This window comes from Musca autumnalis, unplaced genomic scaffold (assembly GCF_047663935.1).
Source record: "Musca autumnalis isolate F117 unplaced genomic scaffold, ASM4766393v1 scaffold_3, whole genome shotgun sequence".
Classification (NCBI taxonomy): Eukaryota; Metazoa; Arthropoda; class Insecta; order Diptera; family Muscidae; genus Musca; species Musca autumnalis.
The window spans coordinates 227,235,549-227,249,164 of NW_027411866.1; the positions used below are offsets into that span (position 1 = coordinate 227,235,549).

General features: G+C 39.8%; 1 protein-coding gene across 2 annotated transcripts in view; it reads left to right on the forward strand.

Annotated features, from left to right (window-relative positions):
• The window catches only part of Ctr1A (Copper transporter 1A), a 39,408-nt gene that overhangs the window by 5,681 nt on the left and 20,111 nt on the right, over positions 1-13,616 (forward strand). The window contains exon 1 of one of the 2 annotated variants that reach the window (XM_073977065.1): positions 9,237-9,574. The exons of the other annotated variant lie outside the window; for it this stretch is intronic. The gene's annotated coding sequence lies outside the window, so the exon portion shown is untranslated. Of the gene's footprint in view, positions 1-9,236; positions 9,575-13,616 lie in introns of those variants that run through there. 2 annotated transcript variants of the gene reach the window in all.

Sequence of the window (13,616 nt, forward strand, 5' to 3'; positions counted from 1 at the left end):
CACAAATTTTCCGAACATTTTCGAACTTTTTTGTGGGAGGTACCGGAAGCAGTGGACCGATATAGATTGAGTTCTTACAATTGAAGAATTGGGAAAACACGACGTATTTAACCAGTAGAATAGAGCGCTAGGGAAATATAATACCTTGGAAATACGAGTAAGCTGAGTTGGTTTGACTGCGCAGTTGAACAGATACAGTGTTACAAAAGTTGCGCCTATTCAACAGGTTCTCTTCACATTCGAATCTAAAAACACTGTCATGGGAACGTTACTTTGGTTGTAAATCCAAAATGGTCATATTTATTTTAATTTTTGGAACAAGTGTCGTTTAGGGGCACCTCTTGGATCTTCCGAAATTTTTACCATAGGTAGCTCTTGGGACCTTGATCCCAACGATATATCATTTTCCGGGGGGAAGTCCATACTTCCCGAGATATGGGTCTTGACATTTCGGAAATTTCGTACTTTAACACCTTAAGGTTGTTTATGGGCACCTCTCGGATCGGGCTGACATTTTTACAGTAGATAGCCCTTGGCACCCTGAATACAACGATATATAGCTCTCCGGGCCGCGATCATTTGGACCGAATTGGCAAATGTTTTCGAGAGTTATCTCGAGCTCCAACCATTACACCCGATGCCATAGGGGCTTTTTCGCATCTTTCAGGCTATTTTCTCAGGAAGTATGGACTTGCTCCAGATAAAACTTGTACCGTCGTATGGGGGGCGGTGAATACAAGATGCTACAACAAAAACCGAAGCGATTCGAGGGCTGGTCCTAAACTGAACTTTTCCGAAATTTTTTGTGGGATGTACCCGAAGAAGTGGACCGATTGAGTCCTCATATAAGTCTGGTAGAAATTTCACGATGTGCACAGTATGGACCACATCGGTTACTCCCTTCAGAGTTATCGTGCGCACAAATTTTCCGAACATTTTCGAACTTTTTTGGGGGAGGTACCGGAAGCAGTGGACCGATATAACCCATCTTCGAACTTAAACTAAGTTTGGACAAAATATTACGAAAGCCAAATTTTGGACCCAATCGGCTCATCCGTTCGAGAGTTATCGAGCGCACCAGACAGCCAGACAGACGGACGGACATTGTAAGAACCCGCTGCCGTGGGATTGTGCATTTTTGGTCGTATGCATATCGTCACCATAAATGCCACGACAGCGGGTTCTTTCGTACCGGATTGACCCGGCCAGCGGCTGCCAACCCAGCATCAAACGTATGCTTCTACGTAGGTTTTTATACTGCTACAACAACAACAAGTCGTATCTCCAAAACAGACAAACCTAGTTTTTTGATTGAAACTAATACATAAGACTAAAATACATGCTCTTGCAAAATTTCAAGCTTCTACGTTAAAAAAGAAACGATCCTATTCAATAAAAGGCATTTCGGAAAATGGTATAACATTGCAGATTTTGTTGTAGTGACGGATCCCAAATCCAAGCGTTTCCTCGGTTTTGGTTTCATTACTTACTCCCATTCGTATATGATTGATAATATCCCATATACCCGCCTTCATACGATTAATATTCCAAAAAACAGTTTTTCATTTTATAACGTCTTTTGCTTCTCCTGTAAAATTATTATTTTGTTAGTTACGACTTTTGGCATTTATGGCAACGATATACTCCCGTTAGCCTAAAGGCTGAGGGTAAAAAGACTGATTATTGTTATTTACGCAGAAACTCTCGTTCTTCTATCCCTTCTTCGTTGGAAAATTTTAAGCTACGTAGCCAAGTGGGACAGCTTTTTCCCAATTAATTTTAGAATGATTCGAACTATCCAGGTTAACGTTATCGCAATCTAATGCTGATTGTTTTCACGAAATGCTTTGATATGTTATTTTTGTTTGTATCGACTGTTTTGGATAATTAACCCTCCTTTGAGGCTATTAAAAGCAACAATTCAAAACAATTTACAAAATTTCATCTCATTAAACGTCATTGCAACTAGTTCACACACACAGTACGACACAATTCACGTACTTTCAACAAGTGGTTCTACAAGTATAATTGATGCAGTAGATAAGATCGACGAGAACACACCGTTTTATATGAATATGTGTTATTCAGAGTGATTTGTTTGCAATGAAAGTGGAAGCTAGTGAATGAAATGTGTCATGTAGATATGAATTCATTTTCTGGATATGTTTGCGGCTGTAACTTTTTATCATTTTTTAATGTAGTACTAATTGCTTCTTTATGTAGGTAGTTCGAGTGTATGAATGCACGTGGAAATGCTACCAAAACATTTGCTACCGATTGATTTTGAAATGACAGAATCTGATATCGAATGCTTAGTGATAGTGAAGACTACTTCTAGTCATTCAAAAAATACCCAAAATCTTGCGTCTATCATTGGTTAGAGCGTATTTACATCAAACGGAATTTAATACATAAATATATATCGCGATTTAATTATCAATTCCATTACATATATTTCCAATAAATCTCATATTTTCTTAATTACAATAGGTAATAGGGGAGACATATGAGAACCCTCTACCCATCACTCATCGACAAAGTGAAAATTGATACAAAGCAATTTTACATCGGTTTATAAATCTGGACTTGGGGTTTACTGGATAAATTTTTATAAAAAATTTACGTTCATTTTGATGTGTCCCTTGACACTAGTGAGAACCTAAAGTAGTGGATAAATTGATAGGTATGATATGATGTATTTATTTCAAAAAAGTTTTTTAAAATAATTTTTACTTTTCCCTTGTTTTTCAAGGTCATAAAAACTATTCACATTTCAATACTTATTTTAAATACCAACAAATTAAAATTACACAAATTTCCCCCAAGTTGCATGTATTTCCTCTTAAATTGCATGCCCACACCCATTGCTCTCGTCGAAAAAATCCCCCTTCTGTCTGTTAACATCATAACTAGGTAATTGGTGGAATCACATCAACAAAGCACAGCTTGCAAAAAATTATCTAATATTTTTCAAATGTCCATTTCAAAATAAAACAAACAACCTGTTTTACTGAAACCCAAAATCGTGCTACTCTGCATATAACAGCAGACATAGTTTCTATAAACTTTTTCAGGTTTTAAGCTCTGCGTTTTTTGTCGAACCAAAACTTTTTTGTTTTTAACCTTTCAAAAGCTTTTTTTAACTATAGGTACATGCAACATAAGCACGATTTTTGTTTTGTATTGATTAACAAATAATTGTTTGATTTAACTCGAGAAAAAATGTTAGATGATAACAAATGAACAACTAAAATCGCTGTTTTGCACTATAACTAAGGTAAAAATGAGTGCCGAAATTGAATCTAGTTCCAAGTTGAACTTTGTCGGTACGGTACCTCCCACACAAAAGTTCGAAATTTTCGTTTAAATACAGCTAATGATTGTTTTGCTAGGGGATGCTTCTATAGACCCTTTCTGAAAGAAAGTGTGCTTATATACCCCCTTTCTAAAAGAAAGGGTGCTTCGATAGAACCTTTTTGAAAGAAAGGGTGCTTCGATAGACCCTTTTTGGAAGAAAGGGTGCTTCGATAGACCCTTTTTGAAAGAAAGGGTGCTTCGATAGACCCTTTTTGAAAGAAATGGTGCTTCGATAGTCCCTTTTTGAAAGAAAGGGTGCTTCGATAGACCCTTTTTGAAAGAAAGGGTGCTTCGGTAGACCCTTTTCGAAAGAAAGGGTGCTTCGATAGACCCTTTTAGAAAGAAAGGGTGCTTCGATAGACCCTTTTTGAAAGAAAGGGTGCTTCGATAGACCCTTTTTGAAAGAAAGGGTGCTTCGATAGACCCTTTTTGAAAGAAAGGGTGCTTCGATAGACCCTTTTTGAAAGAAGGGGTGCTTCGATAGACCCTTTTTGAAAGAAAGGGTGCTTCGATAGACCCTTTCTCAAAGAAAGGGTGCTTCGATAGACCCTTTCTCAAAGAAAGGGTGCTTCAATAGAGCCGTTCTCAAAGAAAGGGTGCTTCGATAGACCCTTTTTGAAAGAAAGGGTGCTTCGATAGACCCTTTTAGAAAGAAAGGGTGCTTCGATAGACCCTTTTTGAAAGAAATGGTGCTTCGATAGACCCTTTTTGAAAGAAAGGGTGCTTCGATAGACCCTTTCTCAAAGAAAGGGTGCTTCGATAGACCCTTTCTCAAAGAAAGGGTGCTTCGATAGACCCTTTCTCAAAGAAAGGGTGCTTCGATAGACCCTTTCTCAAAGAAAGGGTGCTTCGATAGACCCTTTCTCAAACAAAGGGTGCTTCGAGAGACCCTTTTTGAAAGAAAGGGTGCTTCGATAGACCCTTTTTGAAAGAAAGGGTGCTTCGATAGACCCTTTTTCAAAGAAAGGGTGCTTCGATAGACCCTTTTTGAAAGAAAGGGTGCTTCGATAGACCCTTTTTGAAAGAAAGAGTGCTTCGATAGACCCTTTTTGAAAGACAGGGTGCTTCGATAGACCCTTTTTGAAAGAAAGGGTGCTTCGATAGACCCTTTTTGAAAGAAAGGGTGCTTCGATAGACCCTTTTTGAAAGAAAGGGTGCTTCGATAGACCCTTTTTGAAAGAAAGGGTGCTTCGATAGACCCTTTTGAAAGAAAGGGTGCTTCGATAGACCCTTTTTGAAAGAAAGGGTGCTTCGATAGACCCTTTTTGAAAGAAAGGGTGCTTCGATAGACCCTTTCTGAGAGAAAGTGTGCTTCGATAGACCCTTTCTGAGAGAAAGGGTGCTTCGATAGACCCTTTCTGAGAGAAAGGGTGCTTCGATAGACCCTTTCTGAGAGGAGGGTGCTTGTATACGTTCTTCTAAAAAACGTATTTCGAAAGTCCTTTTCTGAATGAAAGGGTGCTTCGATAGACCCTTTCTGAAAGAAAGGGTGCTTCGATAGACCCTTTCTGAAACAAAGGGTGCTTCCATAGACCCTTTTTTGATAGAAAGGGTGCTTCGATAGACCCTTTTTGATAGAAAGGGTGCTTCGATAGACCCTTTTTGAAAGAAAGAGTGCTTCGATAGACCCTTTTTGAAAGACAGGGTGCTTCGATAGACCCTTTTTGAAAGAAAGGGTGCTTCGATAGACCCTTTTTGAAAGAAAGGGTGCTTCGATAGACCCTTTTTGAAAGAAAGGGTGCTTCGATAGACCCTTTTTGAAAGAAAGGGTTCTTCGATAGACCCTTTTTGAAAGAAAGGGTGCTTCGATAGACCCTTTTTGAAAGAAAGGGTGCTTCGGTAGACCCTTTTTGAAAGAAAGGGTGCTTCGATAGACCCTTTCTGAAGGAAAGGGTGCTTCGATAGACCCTTTCTGAAGGAAAGGGTGCTTCGATAGACCCTTTTTGAAAGAAAGGGTGTTTCGATAGACCCTTTTTGAAAGAAAGGGTGCCTCGATAGACCCTTTTTGAAAGAAAGGGTGCCTCGATAGACCCTTTTTGAAAGAAAGGGTGCTTCTGTAGACGCTTTCTGAAAGAAAGGGTGCTTCGATAGACCCTTTCTCAAAGAAAGGGTGCTTCAATAGAGCCGTTCTCAAAGAAAGGGTGCTTCGATAGACCCTTTTTGAAAGAAAGGGTGTTTCGATAGACCCTTTTTGAAAGAAAGGGTGCCTCGATAGACCCTTTTTGAAAGAAAGGGTGCTTCTGTAGACGCTTTCTGAAAGAAAAGGTGCCTCTGTAGACGCTTTCTGAAAGAAAGGGTGCTTCGATAGACCCTTTCTGAAACAAAGGGTGCTTCGATATACCCTTTCTGAAACAAAGGGTGCTTCGATATACCCTTTCTGAAACAAAGGGTGCTTCGATATACCCTTTCTGAAACAAAGGGTGCTTCGATATACCCTTTCTCAAAGAAAGGGTGCTTCGATAGACCCTTTCTGAAACAAAGATTGCTTCCATAGACCCTTTCTGAAAGAAAGGGTGCTTCGATAGACCCTTTCTCAAAGAAAGGGTGCTTCGATAGACCCTTTCTCAAAGAAAGGGTGCTTCGATAGACCCTTTCTCAAAGAAAGGGTGCTTCGATAGACCCTTTCTCAAAGAAAGGGTGCTTCGATTGACCCTTTCTCATAAAAGGGGTGCTTCGATGGACCCTTTTTGAAAGAAAGGGTGCTTCGATAGACCCTTTCTCAAAGAAAGGGTGCTTCGATAGACCCTTTCTCAAAGAAGGGTGCTTCGATAGGCCCTTTCTCAAAGAAAGGGAGCTTCGATAGACCCTTTCTCAAAGAAAGGGTGCTTCGATAGACCCTTTCTCAAAGAAAGGGTGCTTCGATAGACCCTATCTCAAAAAAGGGTGCTTCGATAGACCCTTTCTCAAAGAAAAGGTGCTTCGATAGACCCTTTCTCAAAGAAAGGGTGCTTCGATAGACCCTTTCTCCAAGAAAGGGTGCTTCGATAGACCCTTTCTCAAAGAAAGGGTGCTTCGACAGACCCTTTCTCAAAGAATGTGTGCTTCAATAGACCCTTTCTCAAAGAAAGGGTGCTTCGATAGACCCTTTCTCAAAGAAAGGGTGCTTCGATAGACCCTTTCTCAAAGAAAGGGTGCTTCGATAGACCCTTCCTCAAAGAAAGGGTGCTTCGATAGACCCTTTCTCAAAGAAAGGGTGCTTCGATAGACCCTTTCTCAAAGAAAGGGTGCTTCGATAGACCCTTTCTCAAAGAAAGGCTGCTTCGATAGACCCTTTCTCAAAGAAAGGCTGCTTCGATAGACCCTTTCTCAAAGAAAGGGTGCTTCGATAGACCCTTTCTCAAAGAAAGGCTGCTTCGATAGACCCTTTCTCAAAGAAAGGGTGCTTCGATAGACCCTTTCTCAAAGAAAGGGTGCTTCGATAGACCCTTTCTCAAAGAAAGGGTGCTTCGATAGACCCTTTCTCAAAGAAAGGGTGCTTCGATAGACCCTTTCTCAAAGAAAGGGTGCTTCGATAGACCCTTTCTCAAAGAAAGGGTGCTTCGATAGACCCTTTCTCAAAGAAAGGGTGCTTCGATAGACCCTTTCTCAAAGAAAGGGTGCTTCGATAGACCCTTTTTGAAAGAAAGGGTGCTTCGATAGACCCTTTCTCAAAGAAAGGGTGCTTCGATAGACCCTTTCTCAAAGAAAGGGTGCTTCGATAGACCCTTTCTCAAAGAAAGGGTGCTTCGATAGACCCTTTCTCAAAGAAAGGGTGCTTCGATAGACCCTTTCTCAAAGAAAGGGTGCTTCGATAGACCCTTTCTCAAAGAAAGGGTGCTTCGATAGACCCTTTCTCAAAGAAAGGGTGCTTCGATAGACCCTTTCTCAAAGAAAGGGTGCTTCGATAGACCCTTTCTCAAAGAAAGGGTGCTTCGATAGACCCTTCGATAGACCCTTTCTCAAAGAAAGGGTGCTTCGATAGACCCTTCGATAGACCCTTTCTCAAAGAAAGGGTGCTTCGATAGACCCTTCGATAGACCCTTTCTCAAAGAAAGGGTGCTTCGATAGACCCTTCGATAGACCCTTTCTCAAAGAAAGGGTGCTTCGATAGATACTTTCTGTGCTTCGATAGACCCTTTCTCAAAGAGAGGGTGCTTCGGTAGACCCTTTCTCAAAGAAAGGGTGTTTCGATAGACCCTTTCTCAAAGAAAGGGTGCTTCGATAGACCCTTTCTCAAAGAGAGGGTGCTTCGGTAGACCCTTTCTCAAAGAAAGGGTGTTTCGATAGACCCTTTCTCAAAGAAAGGGTGCTTCGATAGACCCTTTCTCAAAGAAAGGGTGCTTCGATAGACCCTTTCTCAAAGAAAGGGTGCTTCAATAGACCCTTTCTCAAAGAAAGGGTGCTTCGATAGACCCTTTCTCAAAGAAAGGGTGCTTCGATAGACCCTTTCTCAAAGAAAGGGTGCTTCGATAGACCCTTTCTCAAAGAAAGGGTGCTTCGATAGACCCTTTCTCAAAGAAAGGGTGCTTCCATAGACCCTTTCTCAAAGAAAGGGTGCTTCGATAGACCCTTTCTCAAAGAAAGGGTGCTTCGATAGACCCTTTCTCAAAGAAAGGGTGATTCGATAGACCCTTTCTCAAAGAAAGGGTGCTTCGATAGACCCTTTCTCAAAGAAAGGGTGCTTCGATAGACCCTTTCTCAAAGAAAGGGTGCTTCGATAGACCCTTTCTCAAAGAAAGGGTTCTTCGATAGACCCTTTTTTAAAGAAAGGGTGCTTCGATAGACCCTTTTTTAAAGAAAGGGTGCTTCGATAGACCCTTTTTTAAAGAAAGGGTGCTTCGATAAACCCTTTCTTAAAGAAAGGGTGCTTCGATAAACCCTTTCTTAAAGAAAGGGTGCTTCGATATACCCTTTCTTAAAGAAAGAGTGTCTCGATAAACCCTTTCTAAAAGAAAGGGTGCTTCGATAAGCCCTTTCTAAAAGAAAGGGTGCTTCGATAAGCCCTTTCTAAAATAAAGGGTGATTCGATGAACCCTTTCTAAAAGGAAGGGTGCTTCGATAAACCATTTCTAAAAGGAAGGGTGCTTCGATAAACCCTTTCTAAAAGGAAGGGTGCTTCGATAAACCCTTTCTAGAAGGAAGGGTGCTTCGATAAACCCTTTCTAAAAGGAAGGGTGCTTCGACAGACCCTTCCTGCAAGAAGGGCTGCTTCGATAGACCCTTTCTGAAAGAAAGGATACTTCCATAGACCCTTTCTGAAAGATGGGATACTTCCATAGACCCTTTCTGAAAGAAAGGATACTTCCATAGACCCTTTCTGAAAGAAAGGATACTTCCATAGACCCTTTCTGAAAGAAAGGATACTTCCATAGACCCTTTCTGAAATAAAGGGTGCATCTATAGACACTGTCTAAACGAAAGGTTTCTTCTATAGACCATTTAAGGGTGCTTCTATAGACACTTTCTGAAATAAAGGGTGCATCTATAGACACTGTCTGAACGAAAGGTTTCTTCTATAGACGCTTTCTGTAAGAAAGGGTGCTTCTATATACCCTTTTTAAAAGAAAGTAAGGTTGAAAGAAAGGATGCTTCATCAGCATTATGTAATTTGTATTGAACTTCGTTAGACTTTATTTTTCAGTGCACCAGAAAATATGTTCACCGTAATAAGCAAAAATAGTGAATTAACATTTTCGAGGTTGAATTGATTTCTTTTTTTGAGTTTAACACAATTCATTCAATTCAAATTGGACGCACTGCGCTGTTGTATCTCTGTGGGTACGTACTAGTATTCAAACGAATATGTTTGTATGAGTGATAATGGGTTTTCTCATATATGTACAATATTCTTTGTTTTTGTATTTTATCTATAAATCGCGCTTTGGTTATTTACTTAAATTGTGTGGTGTTTTGTATCTGTGTTTATGGTGTTTTTATTTTTTTGGTTTTGGTTATATCTGAGTTGTGGTTTAGAGCTACGTTCCTCCGAAAAAATAAAGCCTGTCTTTCTCAATGTGTTGTTTTGACTTGTTTTGTTTCGCTTTGATAGTAGACAGACAGATAGATACCCCGCCTGATTGTCTCTTTAAGTACATGGCTTGGTAATGTTTTTTAGTGTTTGCGCTTGTGTTGTTCGGCAAAGTTGTTTGACATTACCCGCCAATCGGTTGTTTTGATTTTAACGGAACTATTTAATACATAATTCAAAATTTAATTTACAAGCTTGTGATTTCCTAAGGTATGTAATTCTATTAGGTCAGATTAAATCTGATGTTTATTTATATATTTTCTAAAGCTGTCTGACACGTGGGAATCTCGGAGAAGAATTGTTTGTACTGAATATTTTTTAATACCATATGTATAGTTTGAACGTTTATATTCTTAACCGTTATTATTACTTCAGAATTTATTAAAGAAGATAAAAATTGAAGAGTTTGGATGCGAAGTTGCTTTAGTTGGCTTTTAGTGAATTTTGACAAATTTCTATACATGATTTGTAGAGCTCAAAAACGATGTTATAATTGTTTTAGACTCCAAATATGTTTGGCCGAAATCCGAATCAACCGATTTGTTCCAAAATTTGGTCCTCGTAATATTTTCTCCAAACTTAGATCAAGTACGAAGATGGACCATATTGGTCCACTTCTTCCGATACATCCCCCACAAAAGTTAAAATATTTTTCCCTACAATTGTGCACACAATAAATCTCGAATGGATCAACGAGATAAATGTAAATCAGGTTCGAATAGTCATAGACATAAATCAGTTTCGGGTACATCCCACACAAAATTTCAGTTTAATGCCAGCTCTCGGATCGTTTTAAATTTGTTGCAACAAGGTTTTTTCTCGGGGGAAAGTCCATAATTCCTGAGATAATGACCCAAAAACTTTATAACGTCGTAAAATTTCTTCCGAACGTGCATCCAGTTCCGAGAAAGTCTATATCGGGAAACACCTTCGGGTACCTGCCTCGCAAAAGTTCAAAATTTCCATTTATTTGTAGTTTATTAGCTGTTTGAGGAACGTTTTGAAATTTTTACAGAAGGTACTGAATGAGGTCCTGTTTACAGCGATAAAATGGTGATCAACCAAAATGGCTGGTCCAACTATTAGTCCAACCTTTGAACATCGTAATATATCTCTAAAACTTAAATCAAGTTCAAAGGTAGATTATATTTGAAAACCTTCCCAGTACCTCCCTCACAAAAGTTTAAAATTTTCGTATAACTGCAGTTTAAGGACTGTTCGTGGATTGCTTTGAAATTTTAATCGAAGGTAGACCTAGTGATTTAGATTACAACAATATAAATTTTTCCACGATTCTAAAAGTATGTTCAGATTTACGAAATTCAATGGAATGTCAATTCCAAATAAAATCCACTGGGGATATGAGGATTTAATTTGACGTATACGCAATGGAATTGACATTTGAAATCTAGTAAATTTGGTTAATCTAAACGTACTATGTTGTGTTGGGTTTGGTTAGAGGTCACTCGGAGACCTGCGGCTCATTGTGTCCATCTCATTGTGAGGTAAAAAGTGGCTCATTGTGGTCACTCGGAGACCAGCGGCTCATTGTGTTCATCCTCAAAAGAGATAAAAAGTGGCAGAAGGGGGAAAGAAAGATAGAAGGACATGGAAGAGGTAGAGAAAGAACTACTTTCTGAACATGCTTTGTCTAGGGTGGCCTGCACCAGGTATGCAGAGTATATGGAGGAAAACTAAGAGAGACATGCCATCTCATGCACACCCTTCTGTCTATGTCTTTTGATTGACAGTCCAGGAAACCAAAGAAAAGATGCTCGTTATACCCTCAGCATTTATGCTAACGAGGGTATATACACTTTCATACGGGCAAAATGTGCTTCATCGAAATAATGGTTTTAGACCCCAAGTATGTTTGGACGAAATGCGTTTCAAACAATTTGGAGTCGACTTAGCAATGTCCGTCCGTCTGTCTATCTGGCTGGCTGGTGCGCACGATAACTCTCGAACAGATGAACCGATTTGGTCCAAAAGTTGGCTTTCGCAATATTTGGTCCAAACTTTAAGTTCGAAGATAGGTTATATCGGTCCACTCCTTCCGGTACCTCCCCCACAAAAGTTCGAAAATGTTCGGAAAATTTGTGCACACGATAACTCTTGAAGGGAGTAACCGATTTGGTCCATACTTTGCACATCGAGAAATTTCTACCAAATTTAGATGAGGTTCCAATATGGACTCAATCGGTCCACACCTTCGGGTACCTCGGAAAAGTTCACTTCGTTTTCATTTTTGTAGTAGCAACTTGTATTCACGGCCCCCATACGACGGTACCAGTTTCATCAGGGGCAAAACCATACTTCCTGAGAAAACATGTTTTGTCTATGACACCGTGTGTAGTGGTTGGAGCGCAAGATAACTCTCGAACGGATCTGCCGATTCGATCCAAAATTTGGCCTTCATAATATTTTGTCCACCGTGGTGCAATGGTTAGCACGTCCGCCTTGCACTCAGAAGGTTCGGACTCGGCAATAAAAAGTAGGTCCCATATCATTGATCCAATATGAATCGGCGTGCACTCATTGATATAAGAGAAGTCTGCCTTGTCCCATCTGGGATGTTTGTGGAACAATTATATATTATAATATTTTGCCCAAACTTAGTTTAAGTTCGAAGATAAGCCATATCGGTTCACTCCTTCAGGTACCTCCCCCACAAAAGTTCAAAAATGTTCGGAAAAATTGTGCGCACGATAAATCTTGAAGGGAAGGACCGATTTGGTCCATACTTTACGCATCCTAATATATCTACCACATATAGATCAGGTTTGAATTTGGACTATTTTTGTCCATTCCTTCGGGTACCTCACACACAAAAATTCGGATAAGTTCAATTTAAGACCTGCTCTTGACTAACTTTGATTTCTGTTGAAGCAACTTGCAATCGCTGTCTCAATTACGACGGTAAAATTTTTTTCAGTGGCAAGTCCATACATCTTGGAAAAACAGCCCGAAAGTTGTAAAGAAAACCCGTATGGCACCATATGTAGTAGCTGAAGAGCACAATAACTCTCGAATGAGAAACCGATTTGGTCCGAAATTTGGCCTTCGTCATATTTTGTCCAAACTTGGTTTAACTTCTAAAAATGGCCCATATCGGTCCTCTCCTTAGGATACCTCCCCCACAAAAGGTGAACATTTATGTCCAAGCGTAGTTTAGGGTCTGTTCGGAGATCCTTTGCTTCCTGGCATACTGGTCCAACAGGTGTACGATAACCAAGTGAAATGACTAGTGGCCGCGATATATATCGAAAAGATATAACTCTCAAAATAAGATCCACTTCCGTAATGCACTATGTCGGTCCATTCCCTTTTTCGCAAAACTTTGAACTTTAATCCACATCCACATTTTTGTCGGCAAGTTCAAATGTCCAAAAAGTGCCACAAAATTCTAAAAAGACCCTAAATACATTTGATCTGGCCATAGATGAAAGTTCCAATTCACATAGGCTGAGGGTATATCTCTGTCGGTAAAGCCTACTAATACTTTTTTACTTGTTTTTTCATTATCTTTCACATCCTCACATATCCAGTAAAACTCAATGTTTCTTTGTCATCCAATTTACTTGTCCACAGTGGCCTGTAATGACCCGTACAGCGATTTTGATTTCTGATTTAAATAGTGAGAGAAGAATTATAGACCAGATTGATTTCGATACCTTACAACCAATCTTAGCCCCGAAGGTCCGAGGACTGGGTGCTTCGTCTTGTCAGTTCATCAACTGTCTCATTTCTCTTAACATTGCAGTACCCTGGTACCAAACAAAATTTATCGGCTATATTACAAGTTTTTAATATGATCATTCTTCGGGGGTTGGATATTCCGTAAAACATTCAGTAATATGGAGTTCTTACAGGAACAAAGTGCAATTAGGACTCTCTTGGTGCGCTCTTCTTCTGTTCCTCTTCCATCTTAACCGATGGTTATGGACCATTCCCAGGTATTTCGCTTCTGTAGAGAGATTCATTTGCCGCATTCTAGTATTGGTGGCACAAAGTCAAAGATATTTCTTTTCCTGGTGAACAGTACCAACTCCGTCTTTCCTGGATGCATACCAAGGCCATTATGGTGAGCCTAGTGTGAGAGTTTTACCAATGCATCTTGCATCAGTTCTGACAGCATAGAAAAAAATTGCCACTGATTAGAATGAATACGTCATCTTCATAGGCAACTACGCTAGTTGTTCCTAGTCTATCAAATTCCTTGAATATCCCATTCAGCATGAGAAGACACAGT